At 35.4% G+C, this 18,263-nt stretch overlaps 1 long non-coding RNA gene across 1 annotated transcript in view; it reads left to right on the top strand.

Annotated features, from left to right (window-relative positions):
- Positions 1 to 18,263, top strand: part of LOC132598121 (uncharacterized) — a 149,480-nt gene that overhangs the window by 45,125 nt on the left and 86,092 nt on the right. The window contains exon 3 of the long non-coding RNA XR_009565850.1: positions 2,122 to 2,286. This is a non-coding gene — a long non-coding RNA (uncharacterized lncRNA). The remainder of the gene's footprint in view (positions 1 to 2,121; positions 2,287 to 18,263) is intronic.

The raw sequence follows: 18,263 nt of genomic DNA, 5'->3' as shown, positions 1-18,263 counted from the left end.
AAACAGGGAAAAAATGATAGATCTGACAATGTAAAACTTGAATATTTGATACATCAAAAATACCATAAATAACTGCAGAACAGTTAGAACTTATGTTTTCATGTTGGAAATGCTTAATAAACAAATGAGTACAATAAGAGATGCAAATATCATAATATTTGAGAATAATTATTAATTTCAGAAAACGCAGTTGAATATGGTGATATTATATAGTGGTGTCAGCTTGATAAAATAGTTGAAATAATTATGATAATTCAGTGACAAGTCTAATGACATTAAAGTTTAAAAAATTAATTTCCTGTATATGAGTCATTTTAAGCATATCATCAAATGAAAGAGTCCCTTTGACCTAACATCAAAAATATAAGTCATCCAGTAAAAATATTAAAAAGAAATATGCAGGGGCTTCCCTGGTGGCGCAGTGGTTGAGAGTCCGCCTGCCGATGCAGGGGACACGGGTTCGTACCCCGGTCCGGGAAGACCCCACATGCCGCGGAGCAGCTGGGCCCGTGAGCCATGGCCGCTGAGCCTGCGTGTCCAGAGCCTGTGCTCTGCAACGGGAGAGGCCACAACAGTGAGAGGCCCGCTTACCGCAAAAAAAAAACCAAAAACAACAAAAAAAAGAAGTATGCAGGACCCATATAAAAAATAACTAATATATTTGAGCGAAAGAAAAGGAACAATGGGAAAATTAAAACGTTTTATTTTAGACAAAGAAGACTGTTATAAACATGTCTGGTTTTTTTCTAAAATAAAAACATCTATAATATTATTGCATCTACAATATAATAAGAATTATGATAACCACAAGATGAGAGGAGATATTGAGGGAAGAGACTGAAAAACACTACTAAAGTTTATCCAAAAGGATATAAAATCCTATAAAATATGAGTAATGGAAGAAATCTAGTTGTATGACATTTAAAAGTTGGTATTAAACACAATTAAAGCAGATTAATGAATTGAACTAGAGAGTCTAATAATAAATACTTGGGAACTTGAATATGTACTTCACAATCACTATGGTGAAGAAATCTGTCCAATTAATAATTTTGGGACAAGAAGCTAGCACTTTAGAGGAAGATTATGAGGTGGGATACTTTGACTAAAATCAGGTACAGATGGCTCCAAAATTTTAATTAAATAAATACGAAATTAGCAGTAGTCATTGAATAATTACTTAATCTTCAATATTATACAAGCTTCACCCCCTTTGAGCATGGTAGGAAACCTAGAAGATATGAGTATATAGCTCCATCGAAATATACATGATAAAATCATCTTCCCAGCAAAAGTAACATCATAAGCAAAATCAAATGCAAATTGAAAAAAAAATTCAAACATATATAATAGACATTGAGCAATGTCTTAATATCAAATAATCCTTACAAATCATAAAATTAGTCTGAATTTACCGGTATAACATTTGAGGAAATTGTATTTTAGACAATTCACAGGGCCAATATCAATAGCATTTATAAGAAAAATTAGTCAACTTTATTAAAACTCCAAAAATTGAACATTATGTTCCACACGACCTCCACTCACTGTGAGGAACACATTACAAACATCACCTTTTCCAACACGTGCACTATTATTATGAAGTAGGAAACTCTTGGTATCCTGATTTCCACATGCAAACACTTAGAAGAGAAAAATATTTCTTAAATGTTGCACAGCTACTTGAATTAAGTAGCAGCTGTTTTAAATTTATATACACACATATATACACACTTACATGTTATGTTCTGTTATATATATATATATATATAAAAATATATGTATCTGTATATATAAGTTGTTTATAGATGTAACCATCTGAAATTCTATAGTCCCTTAAAAACCAGAAGCAATGGGAAGCTTCTAAGTTTTTTGAGTAGATGAGTGACAGGGTTAAAGTGTGTGTGTGTGTATGTGTGTGTGTGTGTGTGATGGTTACAATGGTGGGAGAACACAATAAGGATTTGATGTATTACAAACTGTAGGTGAGGAGAAATGCTCGGAGCTAGGCATATACCCTGTAGTACTATAATAAAATTTGGGAAAGGAAGAGAGAGAAAGTCTGAAAGGGGTTTTACAGCATGAGAACAGACTTGGTAATTTATTATTCTCATATTAAAGGAATCAGAAGAGTGAGGGAGAAATCAACACTATTCATACCTGGAGCAAAGTTTTCTGAAAAGCTTTCTGGACTATTCCTGAGTTTCTCCTTTGATAAGTGGTGATACTGAAGCCAGAGAACCACTTCCTTCCGAAGACGTACATTTAGGCAAGAACAAGAAACAGGTAGGAACTCTTGCCATGATTCTTTTCGTCTTTACATGATTCTCATATTTTTCTTCAAGAATTACAATGATTAGAGCAATGTAAAACAAAATGAGAGCTTCATCGAATTAGCAGTTTAAACTTCTGCTACATTAGCATCATGTTGAATTATTACTCATCCTTGCTATTATAGCATTTAACAGGGAATTACACTGTCATGTCAGACTAGTGTAAAAAAAAAAACCCAAAACCTAATGGGGCATGATGTAAAAGCTGTTATAAAATATAGTCACTATTAGGAGTACGTACAATCTTTCCAATATTACCAGTTTGGATTTTCCCATAGTTATGTTCACCAAGATACCTGTGGGGGGTATGAGAAATTGAGAATGGAGAACAGAATTTGAGTGGCTAAGTACTGTCTTGAATAGGCTTTCAGTGGAAAAACTAAATTATTTTTTGTCATCCTTCCTTGGGAAATTTCAAGATATGTTTTGAAATTTGGGGCTTCTATACTGAATTTTTTTTCATTTTCTCATTTTAATGCAATATATTGGGATTCTAGTGGCCGGTTTGCTAATGGATTGTTCTTAAAAGACCTTGGATGTCCCTAAATGTTTTGTATATTCTTAATCTAAATAAAGAGTTTATAATGAGCCAACTGGGCTCAGTGAGCTGGTGATGTGGAACTTAGTTTGGATCTGCAGCAAATGGTCCCTGTGTTGTTTTCATCTGTTTACAGCAGGAATCAATTAATGTAATGGCATTGGATGTCTGCTGATGCTGGAAAAAAAATGCTGTGGGCTCTTTCCAGGTGTCTAAAGATAAAGATGGCCAACGTTTGGTTTCTCTGGTGATCATTTAGTTTAGTGATCTGTATGAATGAGAAAACTTAAATATTTGATTGAAATTTTTTTAAAGTCTCACTATTCAAAGATTCAACTTTATCATTATGTCCTTAGTATTATCTCCTTTGTTTTCTTTCACATAGCACTGAAAAACCACCATTCCCATTTTTGTGAATTCCTTTCTTGTGTTCCTCATCTGAGCTCCCCATTCTTATAGTTCTTAGAAATCTGGTGACACTTCAATCCATTTGTTCTCACTGTGGTTGATGTGAGTCTCTCCCTGAGATAGATTCAGTTTTGTTTTTTTTTTAATTTTTAAGTTTTTCATTGAAGTATAGTTGATTTAAAATGTGTTGGTTTCAGGTGTACAGCAAAGTGATTCAGTTATACATATATATGTATATCTATTCTTCTTCAGATTCTTTTCCCTTACAGCTTATTACAGAGTATTGAGTATAGTTCCCCGTGCTATACAGTACGTCCTTGTTGCTTATCTATCTTATATATATTAGTGTGTATATGTTAATCCCAAATTCCTAATTTATCCCTCCCCTCCCTTTCTCCTTTGGTAACCATAAGTTTGTTTTCTATATCTGTGGATCTATTTCTGTTTTGTAAATAAGTTCATTTGTATCTTTTTTTTAGATTCCATATATAAGTGATATCATATGGTATTTGCCTTTGTCTGGCTTACTTCACTTAGTATGATAGTCTCTAGGTCCATCCATGTTGCTGCAAATGGCATGATTTTATTCTTTTTCATGGCTGAGTAATATTCCATTGAATATATATGTACCGCATCTCCTTTATCCATTCATCTGTTGATGGACATGTAGGTTGCTTCCATGTCTTGGCTATTGTGAATAGTGCTGCAGTGAACATTGGGGTGCATATAAGATTCAGCTTTAATGCTGCCAGTTGATGTGATTTGGAGGTGGGCTCCTTAGGAGAAAGAATACAAAATTGTGAATAAAATATTAAATATGAAATTAAGCCTTTATTTAAATGAGAAAATGTGTCATGGCAAATATATACTTTAAACGTTGGCAACACAAACATTATAAATGCAAAATAGTATTGTTATTAATTAGCTGTCTCTTACACCTCTGTAATGCTTTTCCATGCATTTTTGGCTGTATATGGATTCCTTAAAATGCCTCTTCACATAGGAATTTTTTGTGCTGTCTTCTATAAAGAGACTAGAAAGATAATTCAGTACTTTCTCTAGTACGGTTGCTTAAAATCTATTGTTATTAGTAGTAACAATATAGTAGATGTAGAAGTTCAGGGAATTTTCCTTCTGCTTTACAGCTCATTGCAGATAATACCATGTTTTATAAGTGGTCTCAAAAAACTTTATCAAACTTCTTTTATACATATGTTGCAAGATTACTGAGCATTTCAAGTTTTCTCATGCAATGACTTAAATATGTTTTGAAATAACTACATACATAACCGATTTGTTGCCAATGTCCTCTATTCAGTGGCACATGAAAATTTTATGTTATTTACATTGATGTCAATATTTGCATCAGATCAGCAAGAAATTTAATTGTTTTCAATGTCTTCTCATGTTTCATGCCTCTTCATTAAGGAGAATTCTCAAACAATTTAAGAGTCTATTCATTACTTCCATTTTAAAGGGAGATTTTCCTCTTAATGAACTGCTACTTTTATGTGATCTAATCATTGGGGGGTCACGTTTGCTTCTCTATATAAAAATATTTATAATTTCATTGCTTTGGTGCCTTCACTTTATAATCCATTTTATCTGAATCTTCTCTTTTGTTTATTAATTAAACATGAGAAAATAAGCTACCATTCATAAGTCCAGATCAGAGTCTGTAATTTCTCAGGTTTTTTTAATTGGAATGTTCATTATCTTTCCGTATTGCAGTTAAAATAGTGTAATTCCAAATAAGCTTCTTCTGAAATGGATCCCTACGATGTCCAGTGCTACTCCAACAATATCCTACACGTGGCAAAGTGTGAAAATAGTGATCTAAACCAATTCAAGTAAAATACCTTAATATAGAAATGTTTACAAAAGCCTGTGAACACACATGTGACCATATTTCTAGGGCTCCTACCAGAGCCGTAAAAGGGATTTATGCAAGCAGGGGGTCTGCAAGCATGAGTTCTTTTTTTACTTTTTCCTTTTTAAGAAAATGTTGTTTTTTATTTTTTAATAACATTATATAAGTTTTCTGTGTACAGTATTATATTTCAACTTCTGTATACACTGCAGTGTGCCCACCACCAAAGTTTAGTTTCCAACAACCATCACTGAGTTGACCCCCTTTACCATTTTGCCCTCCCCTCCCCCCATTCCCTTTGGTAACCACTACTCTGTTTTCTGTATCTGTGTTTTTGTTTTTTAGATTCCATATATGAGTGAAATCACACAGTATTTTTCTTTCTCCATCTGACTTATTTCACTTAGCATTACACCCTCAAGGTCCATCCATGTTGTTTCAGATGGCAAGATTTTATCATTTTTTAATGGCTTTTTTCATCTTCTTTATCCATTTATCTGTCAATGGGCACTTAGGTTGTTTCCATAGTTTGGCTATTGCAGATAATGCTGTGATGAACGTAGGGGGTGCATATATCTTTTCAGATGAATGCTTTTATATTCTTCAAATATGTACCCAGAAGTGAAATAGCCAGATCATATGATAGTTCTCCTTTCAGTTTTTTTGAGAAAATCCATATTGTTTTCCACAGGGGAGGCATGAGTTCTTTACTGTCATCACAAATCATCTGCCTCTGGTTCCTCCCCTTTCATGTGATATGACCTTTTAGTCTGAAATAGAAAAGTTAGAGGTTAGTTGGGCTTGGAGAAATTTAAGAAAACTCATTTATCTTGTCAGAAATGCATCAAAAAGTGTATGTGCAACCGACAGGTATATAAGTGAATGTGTCATTAGGTAAGAGCATGAATTTCTGAGAGTAAGTTAGCAAAGAATTGAATAAACAAAAGTGTTAAAAATATGAGAATGTAAAAGAGAATAAGAGTTTGTGTGCATGCACTCAGAATACTTTGTGAAGGTCTTAGGACATGATTGGGAAAATTTGAGAATAAGTCTGGGTGTGCCTGAGAGTGGGAATGCGTAAGAATTTGAATGAGTAAGGGTATGAATGTGCAAACGATGCTGAGTGTGGCAGAATGTTGCTTTGGAATGCGTTGTGATCAAGTAAAACATTGATAAGGTAAATAAAGCAACAAATAAACCCAAGTCTCCCATTACTGAATTGATTTCAGATCCTCTGCCTATCACCGTGACAACCTACAATACATTAAAAAACCAGCCAGGATATTATCAGGAAAGATGGGAAGTACAAGCCACCAATGCAGACATTTCCTCCCATTTTAATATATATTTCATCAGATTTTACACCTTCTTTTTTTCCAAGATCTTTGCTTTTCATTTTACTTATCCGTGAAAATTTGATTTTTTTAGATCTTAATATAGTGACTCTTGATACTTTGTCGCTAAGGCTATTTAACATGAAGAGCAAATGAATTCCAAAATTATGTAACTCTTACATATCAACCAGAAAAAAGTTACAGGTAAGATATTCTAAGATAAAATGGAATATTTGTTATCACTGGATACATTATGATAGAAGGCTGAGGGAAGCCCTGGAAGACAAAAGTTGCAAATACTAAGTAAATCACCATGATTTTGGTCTATTTCTGAAACATTCTTATTGAAGTTCTCAGAATCAGTTTCTGCTGTATAAAACAGAAATTAAAGTAGATGGACATTTATTTCACTGTAACATAAAATAAGTTCAGATGTAAGCAGTACTGAGGTGGTTTAGAAACTTTATGTCAGGGACCCAGGCTCCTCCAGTTCCTCTTTGCCATCCTTAGGTCATTTATGGCAGATTGAAGATGGCACTAATTCTTCGCCCTTCCCCCATTGGGAGGTGGGGTCTGTGACCCCACTCCTTGAATCTGAACAGAATATGTGACTACTTAGAATAATAGAATATGGCAGAAGTGACACTGTGACAATTTCTAGGCCATGCCTCAAGGTACTGTCAGTTTCTACTTCCTCCTTCTTGAAACATTTGCTCTTAGAGCCCTGAGCTGTCATGTAACAAATCCAACTACCCTATTGCAGAGATCATCCAGACAGGCTCTGAGACTACATGGAGAAGGAGAGGGGTCCAGCTGGGTTCAGCCTTTCAGCCACAATAATCAAAATGCCAGAAGTGAGAATATGTTGCCATGGTTCTTGTTCTTGTTCTTGCAGACCAGGCCTGCTGCTCAGCTGAATTTCAGTGAGAGACCTCAGTTGATCCTCTGTGGAACGGAAGAATCGTCCACGGAATTAGAATATATAATCTAAATGTTTGTCTTTTAAGCTGCTAAGTTTTAGGGTATTTTATTTTATAACATACCAGTAGACTACAGTTTTATCTTATGATGCAGGATGAGCTGAAGGCATCATATCGTGTTGCAGGAAACCATGCAGGCAGGAGAAAGGAGAAATGGACAAAAAAGTACACGGCCCCTACCTTTAGGAAGACTTTCCAGAATAACATTCCTTTTTAAAAATAGCTGGCCAAAACTTGGCCACATTTGGCTGCAAGAAGGACTTGGTAGAATAGTGTTATGGATGAGCGTATTGCCAGGCTAAACAGATTTGGTTTTTTTACCAAGGGAGAAGAGGCGTGGATGTCAGGTTAGGCAACGAGAGTATCTACTATGTTCCCTCAACTCTCTGTTGAACATATTTTTTCCTATTAAAAATTTTTTTAAAGATTTTATTTTTTAGAGCAGATTTAGTTCACAGAAAATTCAGACTTTCCATATAGCCGTGCCCCCACACGTGCATAGCCTCTGCCATTATGAACATCCCCTACCAGGGTGGTACCTTTGTTACAATAGATGAACCTACAAGGACACATCATAATCACCCAAAGTCCATAGTTTATGTTATGGTTCACTTTTTTTTTTAAGGGTCATTTATCTTTTTGCATGTTGCATTTTTAAAGATTTTTTTAAATTTATTTATTTATTTATTTTTGGCTGTGTTGGGTGTTCGTTGCTGCATGCGGGCTTTCTCTAGTTGCGGAGAGCTGGGGCTACTCTTCGTTACGGGGCGTGGGCTTCTCATTGCGGTGGCTTCTCATGTTACGGAGCACGGGCTCCAGGCACGCAGGCTTCAGTAGCTGTGGCATGCAGGCTCTAGAGCGCAGGCTCAGTAGTTGTGGCACATGGGCTTAGTTGCTCCATGGCATGTGGGACCTTCCTGGACCAGGGCTTGAACCTGTGTCCCCTGCATTGGCAGGCGGATTCTTAACCACTGCGCCACCAGAGAAGTCCCTATGGTTCACTTGATGGGTTTGGACAAATGTATAATGACCTGTATGTGTCAGTATGGTATCATACGGACAATTTACACTGCTCTGAAATCCTCTGTGCTCTACCCTGACACCAATCCCTGGCAACCACTTTTGGAAAACTTTGGAGATCTTTTTACTGTCTCCATATTTTTTCCTTTTCCATAATGTCACATAATTGAAATCATATAGTAAGTAGCCTTTTCACCTTAGCTTTTTTCACCTAATAATATGCATTTCAGATTTCTCTGTGTCTTTTGGTGGCGTAATAGTCATTTATTTTCAGTGCTAAATAATATTTCATTGTATAAATGTACCACAGTTTATTAATTCACCTACTGAAAGGTTACTTCCAAGTTTTGGTAATTATGTATAAAATTGTTATAAACATCCATATGCAGGTTTTTGTGGGTACATAAGTTTTCAACTACTTTGGGTAAAATATCAAGGAGTACAATTGCTGGATTATATGATAAGAGTAGGTTTAGTTTTGTAAGAAAACACCAAACTGTCTTTCAGAGTGACTGTCCATTCTGCATTCCTCCCAGCAATGTATTCCTATTGCTTCACATCCCATCAGCATTTAGTGTTGTCATTGTTTTGGATTTTGGCCATTCTAACTGGTATGTAGTGGTAGCTAATTGTTTTAACTTGCCTTTCCATGATGACCTATGATGTGGAGGATCTTTTTATTTATTATTATTATTTTTTAATTTTTATTTTTGCGGTACGTGGGCCTCTCACTGTTGTGGCCTCTCCTGTTGCGGAGCACAGGTTCCGGACGCGCAGGCTAAGCGGCCATGGCTCACGGGCCCAGCCGCTCTGCAGCATGTGGGATCTTCCCGGACCGGGGTACGAACCCGTGTCCCCTGCATCGGCAGGCAGACTCTCAACCACTGCGCCACCAGGGACGCCTTGGAGCATCTTTTGATATGTTTATTTGAAATCTGTATATCTTAGTTTTTAAGGGTTTTTTGTTTTCTTAATGGTGATTGTAAAAATTCTTTGAATATATATGTGGATATATTAAGATGTGTCTTGGCAAATGTTTTCTTCCTGTCTATGGTGGTATTCTCATTCTATTGATATTGTCTTTCAAAGAAGAGAAATTTTTTTTTATTTTAATGAATTCTAGCTTATCAATTACTTCTGTAATGAATCATGCCTTTAATGTTTGTTGTATCTAAAGAGGCATCACCCTACACAGGGTCATCTAGTTTTTCCTCTATGTTATCATTTAGTTTTATAGTTTTCATTTTACGTTTAGGTCTAAGATCCATTTTGAGTTAGTTTTTATGAAGGGTGTAAGATATATGTCTAGATTCTTTTTTTCTGCATGTGGCTGTCCATTGTTCCAGCACCATTTGTTGAAAAGTTTATCTTTATCTTTGCTCCACTGTAATGCCTTGTTCCTTTGTCAAAGATCTGCTGACTATATTTATGAAGGTCTGTTTGGGGGCTTTAAATTCTATTCCATTGAGCTGTTTGTCTGTTTACCAATACCACACTGTCTTGATCACTGTACTTTATAGTAAATCTTGAAATCTGGTAGTGTCAGTCATCCAACTTTGTTCTTTTCCTTTAATATTATGTTGGCTATTCTGGGTCTTTTGCCTTACCTATAAATTTGAGAATCAGTTTGCCAATTACCACAAAATAACTTGCTAGGATTTTTATTGGGATGGCATTGAATCTATAGATCATTTTGGGAAAACTGACATCTTGACAAAATTAAATCTTCTTATTCATGAGCCTGAACTATTTCTTTATTTAGTTATTCTTTGATTTCATTCATCACAGTTTTGTAGTTTTTCTCATATAGATATTGTACATATTTTGTTAGATTTATACATAAGTATTTCATTTTGGGGATGCTAATGTAAATGGTATTGTGCTTTTAATTTCAACTTCCACTTGTTCATTTCTGGTATAAAGTGAAGTGATTGATTTTTGTATATTAACTTGTATCCTGCAACCTTGTAATAATCACTCATTAGTTCTAGGGGGGTTTTTTGACCAATTCTTTTGGATTCTATAAAAGGTGATCATGTCATGTCATCTGTGAATAAAGACAGTTTTATTTATTCCTGTCTAATCTGTATACCTTTTATTCCCTTTCCTTGTCTTACTGCATTAGCTAGAACTTCTAGTATAGTGCTCAAAAGGAATAATGAGAGGGGACATTCTTGCCCTGTATCTGATTTTAGTGGAAAAGTACAGAGTTTCTTACTATTAAGTATTATGCTATCTGTAGGTTTTTGTATATTGTCTTTATTAAGTTGAGGAAATTCACTTTGATTCCTAGTTTACTGAGAGTTTTTATCATTAATGGGTGTTGGTTTTTTTCAGATGCTGTTTCTACATCTATTGATGTAATTATGTGATTTATCTTTTTGGCTTGTCAATGTGATGGATTACAATAATTGGTTTTTGACTGTTGAATTGGCCTTTCATACCTGGGATAAATCACACTTGGTGTGATGTACAATTATTTTTGTACATTCTTGGATACAATTTAATAATTTGTTAAGGATTTTTTTTATGTATCTTTATGAGAGATATTGGTCTATACTTTTCTTGTTATATCTTTGCCTGATTTTGGTATTAGGGTAATGCTGGCATCACAGAGTAAGTTAGAATGTATTCCCTCTGCCTCTGTCCTCTGAAAGAGTATAATTTTTTCCTTAAATGTTTAGCAGAATTCACCAGTAAACTCAAATGGGCCTGGTGCTTCCTCTTTTGGGTGGTTATTAATTATTGATTCAATTTCTGTAATAGGTAAAGGCTTATTCAGATTTTATAGTTTTTCTTGTGTGAGTTTTGGCAGCTTGTGTCTTTCAAGGAATTATTCCCTTTCATCCAGGTTATCAAATATGTGGACATAGAGTTGTTCATATTCCTTTATTATCCTTCTAATGTCCATGGGGTCTGTAGTGATGTTCCCCCTTTCATTTCTGATATTAGTAATATGTTGTTCTCTCTATTTTTTCTTGGTTAGCCTAATCAACAGCTTTTGAACATTTAGTATATTCTCAAATTCTCATTTGATAAAAATTTTAGGATAATAAGCAATAAATCTATATAACTGTTTAACGCTTGATAACAAATTACCAAAACCTAGTGGAATAAAAACAATACCCATTTATTAGGTCACAGTCCTGTAGACCAGAATCCAGGTGGGCTTGACTGGACCCTCTGCATAGGGTTTCACAGGACTGAAATTAAGGTTTCATCTGGGCTGGTCTCTTATCAGAATGATTTGGTGAATAATTTACTTCCATGTTCTCACTCAGATTGTTGGCTGAGTTCAGTTCTTTGTGGTTGTAGGACAGAGGTTCTTGTTTCTCAGCTGGGGGATTCTCTCAGTAATATAGGCCATCTGTATTGCATCTCACACAGCTTCTCCATCTTTAAACTAGAAAGTGAGTTGAGTCCTTCTTACACCTTGAATCTCTGACATCTTCTGCCCCCAGCCAGAAAAAGCTTTGTGCCTTAAAGGATTTATATATATTTATGAGAAATTCAGAGCTTAGTAGGGAAACAGACAAGGAAATAATTGAAACTAATGTTATTAGGGTTGATTTGGTAATGGGCAGCCCAGGGACTATCTTGAAAAACAGAAGTAGTATCTCTGACCTTACCAAAAGGTGAGGGAAACATTTCCATGAAAGGTGATAGCATGAGAAGTCTTGAAAGAGCAGTGTAAGTCATCAGGTAAAGGGTTGGAAGGGAAGAGCATTTCGAGCAGAGTTTCTCTTACCTGCAATAGGATACAAAACTTTGTTGTTTAGAGTTTAAAGGGAGGGAACAAATACAGCCAGCTGTTACCCTCCTTGCAGTTACTGGAGTTGAATTTGCACGCAAATGATAAGATTATCACACTGAGTACATTGGAAGCATTTGTGGATAACAGTAAGAGAGCTCTGTACTTGCTTTTTGACTCTTAAAAGTGGCTGCTATATTACATTTTAAATTTTTTTCGATTAAATGGTTGATCATGTACTCCAATTACAAAAGGAAATTGAAGGAGAATGTTATTAAATAGAAATGGCACATTAGTTACCTATAATGAAAAAACTCAGCAGACTGAATAATGGGACTTCAACAGGCTTAGACAACAATAGGTAGATGTGGCCAGAGTCTTGAATTGCTGCGCATAAAAAACTTTTCTGTGGGTCGGTTTAGAAAATATTTTTTTTCCCCTGGCTGCACCTGAAGAGTTCTAAGTTTGTCCTCCCTTTGACTTTGAATCTCTGTGTGTAGTGGTTTTCAGAAATTAGCTTTTATGTGATCAAACCACTCGTTTTTGATTCTAGGTTCAAAGCTTTTGTAATTATGTTCAGAGCACTGTAAAAAAAAAAAAGTATAAATGCATCTTTAATGTATGGAGATTGGGAGAGCAGCAGCCACGTGAAACTCTGCAGCACAGGAGAGAGTATAGGAGGTCAGTGGAGCTGCTGAAAAGAACAGAAATTAGATCCTGTCAAAAAGGGGTGAAAGATTCAGACTCATCCTAAGAACTGCCAGAGAGGAATGTTATAATATATCCCTTTATTTATGGAGGCAGAATATTAGCCACTTACAGGAATGTAGACAATTTGAAACCGGTAATACCTACTGCCTGTGTTCCCGCCTACCAACTCATGAGAAATCCAATTATTGGGTATTTTAAAGATCCTATTGCATACACAGCATTTGCTGGGTATTATTAGAAAGTCATAGCAGTTCATATTATATTTATGAATATCCCTGACTGAAAAGGAAAAGGCAGGTACAAGGTAATATAGGTTAGATTATGAGAGTTTTTTAAAACCTCCAAAAAAAAAAAAAAAAGCTGCAGAGTTTAAAGCTCTTCTAATTAATATGGTGTGAAAATCAACGTGGGTCTTGGAGAAGAGATTTTGAAACAACTGTGTTTCACATTTGATGTATTTTTTAGATTTCTAAAAAATGTACCTTTTTGCAATCAGCTCCTTGGCATATGCTCATTACCAAGGAAAATAAAACAGTTATATGACTAATTAGACTTCACCTTCTCAGTTCGGGGGAAAGCCTGACAACCCCGCCCCTTGTTATCATAAACTAATGATGCCTCCCCACATTACTGAAACGGTCAGTGGTGAGGTTCATTACAGCTGCATCATCTTGTTCCATAAATGTCAAGAGATTAAAGGTGAAAGATTTAGTTTCACATTTTTTGTAGATGGATTTTTAAAAGTTCAGTGTGGTCAGATTATTTTAAGATGACAGTGACAGTTTCTTCCTGATACGAAAATGTCTAGTAGAAAAGTCTAGAAACCTATTCAAAAAATTCTATTTGCTCTTATTTATATTCATGTCAAATACCCTGTTTCATTGATTTTTTTTTTTTTTTTTTTTTTACTGTGATCATCTACTGACAGGTTAAGCAAATGTTCTGAGTTGTGCAGACAAAAAGACAATTTTTGTGTTTCTCAAACAGTTTATGGTGAATTAACTTTGTGTACAACACAGTACTGTAATACCCCAAGCACACCCATCCCCTCTCATCCCCTCTCTCTCCCTCTCTCTCTGTCTCTCTCTCTCTGTTTCTCTCTCTCTCTCTCTCTCTCTCTCTCACACACATACACACACACACACACACACAAGCAGCACAATTCTTTTAAGATGTTTAGAGTTTTCAGGAAGTAGCAGACTTGTTTGGTTTAGCTCAGTTCAGCATCTCTGAAGTTTCAAGGCAATCTCTCTGTGTGTAACTTCGTGTAGAAATATTGTTCCCTGAAACAAACTATGGGGAAAGCTGTTTTAGATTATGCTTACAGAATATTTGTGATTCATCCAACTATCCGTGGAAATTGTTAATGTGTCATTGGAATAGATTTTTATAATAATGATTTGAAAAGTCTGCAGTAACTTTCTCACCAATTTAAGGCATTTTCTGGTATTGAAACCTCTCTCCTATTCTAGTCCCCTAATGGTTCTTTCTGAGAGTCAGTAGGAAGTTAGAGATGATGGTGAGGCTGGATGAGTTTGGGGTTCTAGAAATTTTTCCTCTTCTAAAAATATGAGGGAGTTGAACTGAACTATTTCTAAGATCTTTTGGAGCTTGAAACTTGATGTCGTAGTGACCTAACTCTGTGACTGACAGATTAATGATGAAGAAAAGTCACACTTTCTGTGTGCTTTACTTCCTTCATTATTATTTCAGTATCCAACTAGCTCAAAAAAAATACCATAGATTAAAGAAGACGGAACACATAAAACCACTGACAAAACAACCACAACAGGAGAACATTTGTTGATTATTTTACTTAAGCTTTACAGTGCCCCTTATTGTGGCTAGTTACCAGTAATTCCCATATTACAGTTGAGACTGAATCTCTAGAACTTTATGTAAGCTGCTCTATAGCTTACACCTAGAAATGGAACAATTGGGATATACATCCAGGTCAGGGGAATTTCAGTTTCATTTCTGTTTCATGTTATTATGCTGATATTAGCATAGAAACAACAGATTTTAAGTTGAATGAGAGGAAGGAAATGGAAGACAGTGACATTTTGAAAGAATGAAAAATGCTACAGAGAACTTGCATGTAGGCACTCACACTACTGACCCCTCAGGTAAGACCATGGTAAATAGAAAACCATTTAACTTAGGATATATTTTCAGAAAGTCGAAATTATGGTTAAAATATTGAGCTGAGCATCTAATTTGTATTCCAGCATTCAAATTATAAGAGTATATTTTTAATTTTCATTTTTAATATTCATACTTTCATGTATTATAAAAACTATCTTAATATTTGGGAAACCACACATGTCATAGGAGAAGAAAAAAAATGGTGCCATGGCTTTTATTGAATTCTGGAGAAGTATGGACTGTTAATACGACACTAAGACCACTTTGAAGGTGAGAGGGTTGTTGAGCTGCAGAAATTTAATGTATGATGAAGTGAAAACAATTTTACCAAAAAAAAAAAAAAAAAGCTTGTTCTTAGGCCTTTTTTCAACATTTTAATTCAAAGATATAAATGCTGCCTTACTGTAGAAGACACAGCTTTTTTTAGCATTTCTTTAAAGAAATTACCTATAAATTTCCTCTGAATAAGAAGCCTTTTAAAATTTGATCAGTAATGGTGCAACTTTTCAGAGCAAAAAAAAAAAAAGAGCACTTATTTCAGGAATGATGAGGAACTAGAGAACAAAAAGCATTTTTCACTGAGATGTTATTTGTGTTGCTAAGGAAGACATAAAGGTCATGGTGGAGTGTGATTAAAGGGTTAAAATAAACGAGAAGAATTTTTTTTTAAACCCAGAGGGAGAAGAAAGCCACAAGAAAATAGGTCCACTAATTAATGAGGAAGGGCATGAAATTAATGATGACTCTAAAATGGCTGAGTTATTGAACTCATTTTTTAAAATCTGCCTTTAACAAGAGAAATGAAGCAAAGAAATATAGACAATTAGGGAGTAATGAAGACATTGCAAAAATTGCTCTAACCAACATGAAGATAAGGGAATTCCTTACTTGGCAGTCGTTGGAAGATCCGTATCACCCTGAGTTATTTAGGGGATTGGCCAGCATATTTACTGAGCCATGCATATTTATTCTTAGAAAATGAAAGAATGTTAGCATATTGGAGAATATGGAGAGAACAGACTCTTGAGGGTACTAGAAACTTCTGCCCAGGAAGGTAACCATCAGTAAAATGTAGTATTGAATACCCTCGAAAAATATTAAGAATGGGAAACTGGCAGAGTGCCTTCAATATGAATAAAGCAGGCCGTATGAATTCATAGTTTTGCCATCACACACCCACAAAAGAAATTGGATGGCAAATAGCAAAAGTCAAACATTTGGACATTAGGTTCATTTCTAATTTGATGAGTCACCCATTTGTGCATGAAAAATTAATCACTCAAAGAAAGTTATTAAATCATGGTTTTGGAAATAGGTTAAAGTTCATCATGAGTGGTGAAACTATGTGGGAGATTATATAAATGACTAATGGGGCTCAGTATGGGTTAATATTGGTTCTGTTTTGTTTAAAGGATTTATTATTTATGATTAACAAAATTATTAATGAGTTGTTTAAAAGATTTTAAAATGATGTTATTCTCTTAAAGTCAGAGAAAATGTATAAAAACCACAAAGAGGCAAAAGTATCAAAACAGGACTATGAATATCGAAGGGGAGACCTAGGCTCAAAAGGGCAGTGGGTGGGGTGAGATAAGAGTTCTTAACCTAAGTAGACATTTCCCCAAAAAAGACATACAGATGACCAAGAAGCACATGGAAAGCTGCTCAACATCACTAATTATTAGAGAAATGCAAATCAAAACTACAGTGAAGTATCACCTCACACCAGTTAGGATGGGCATCATCAGAAAATCTACAAACAACAAATGCTGGAGAGGGTGTGGAGAAAAAGGAACCCTCTTGCACTGTTGGTGAGAATGTAAATTGATACAGCCACTATGGAGAACAGTAGGAAGGTTCCTTAAAAAACTAAAAATAGAATTCCCATATGACCCAGAAATCCAACTACTGGGCATATACCCAGAGAAAACCATAATTCAAAAAGATACATACACCCCAATGTTCATTGCAGCACTATTTACAATAGCCAGATCATGGAAGCAACCTAAATGCCCTTCGACAGACAAATGGATAAAGATGTGGTACACATATACAATGGAATATTACTCAGCCATAAAAAGGAACAAAATTGGGTCATTTGTAGAGACATGGATGGATCTAGAGACTGTCATACAGAGTGAAGTAAGTTAGAAAGAGAAAAACAAATATCGTATATTAACGCATACATGTGGAAGCTAGAAAAATGGTACAGATGAACAAGTTTGCAGGGCAGAAATAGAGACACAGATGTAGAGAGCAAATGTATGGACACCAAGTGGGGAGAGTGGTGGGGGAGGGGTGGGGTGGCAGTGGTGGGATGAATTGGGAGATGGGGATTGACATATATACACTAATATGTATAAAATAGATAACTAATAAGAACCTGCTGTATAAAAAATAAAATTCAAAAAAAGTATTCAAAAAAAGAGAAAGAACTCAAAGGCCTTAGCTCGAGAACTTATACACATCTTGCAGTTCAAATGAGAGAGAAGTCCGACAGTGTGATAGCAGTCCTGATGAAAGAGATCACTGCCCTTAGCTATCCTAAAATTTTCTCAATGCTGGAAAGACTAGTTGGTGTCTTTTCTCATCTAATCAGTAAGCAGCATGAAAAACATTGCATTCTGAAAACCGTAGATTTACAGCCATGCTGTGGGAAAGAAAAAGCAGAAATGAACACAAAAGCGCCTGAAGATGAGTGAGAAGGCCCTCAAAAATCAAACGACCCTGAGAACCTAAGTTAGCTCTGGGCTCTAGGCATTTTTGAGGAAATTTAAGGGAAATGCCCACGTTAGGAAGTGGTAAGATTAGGAAAAGGCGATGAAAAATCTTTTGATTGAGTTGGTACAAATGAATACGGATTAACAGAAAAATGTAAAATCAGAAAATATGAAAAAATTTGAAAAAGCATAGAACAAGCACTGATGATTTAATATGGCAGAGGAGTAACTCATCAGGCATATCGTGAACACTTGATGCTGCATGGGAATACTAGGATGGGGCTGCAACGACTTAACCCAACAGAGTGACTTGGTGAGCCTCTTCTAGTTCACTCATGAGATAAAAGGGTATTCTGGCTGCCCAGTTCAAGTCTCTGCTATTGATGAAAACCCACTGCTTCTCAAAGAGGACGCACTATATATTTTCCTTCTCTTATATATAATCGAAGCACT

This window comes from Globicephala melas, chromosome 11 (genome assembly GCF_963455315.2).
Source record: "Globicephala melas chromosome 11, mGloMel1.2, whole genome shotgun sequence".
Lineage (NCBI taxonomy): Eukaryota > Metazoa > Chordata > Mammalia > Artiodactyla > Delphinidae > Globicephala > Globicephala melas.
The sequence above is the reverse complement of the archived record's forward strand: the minus strand, read 5'-3'. Positions and strand labels throughout refer to the sequence as shown.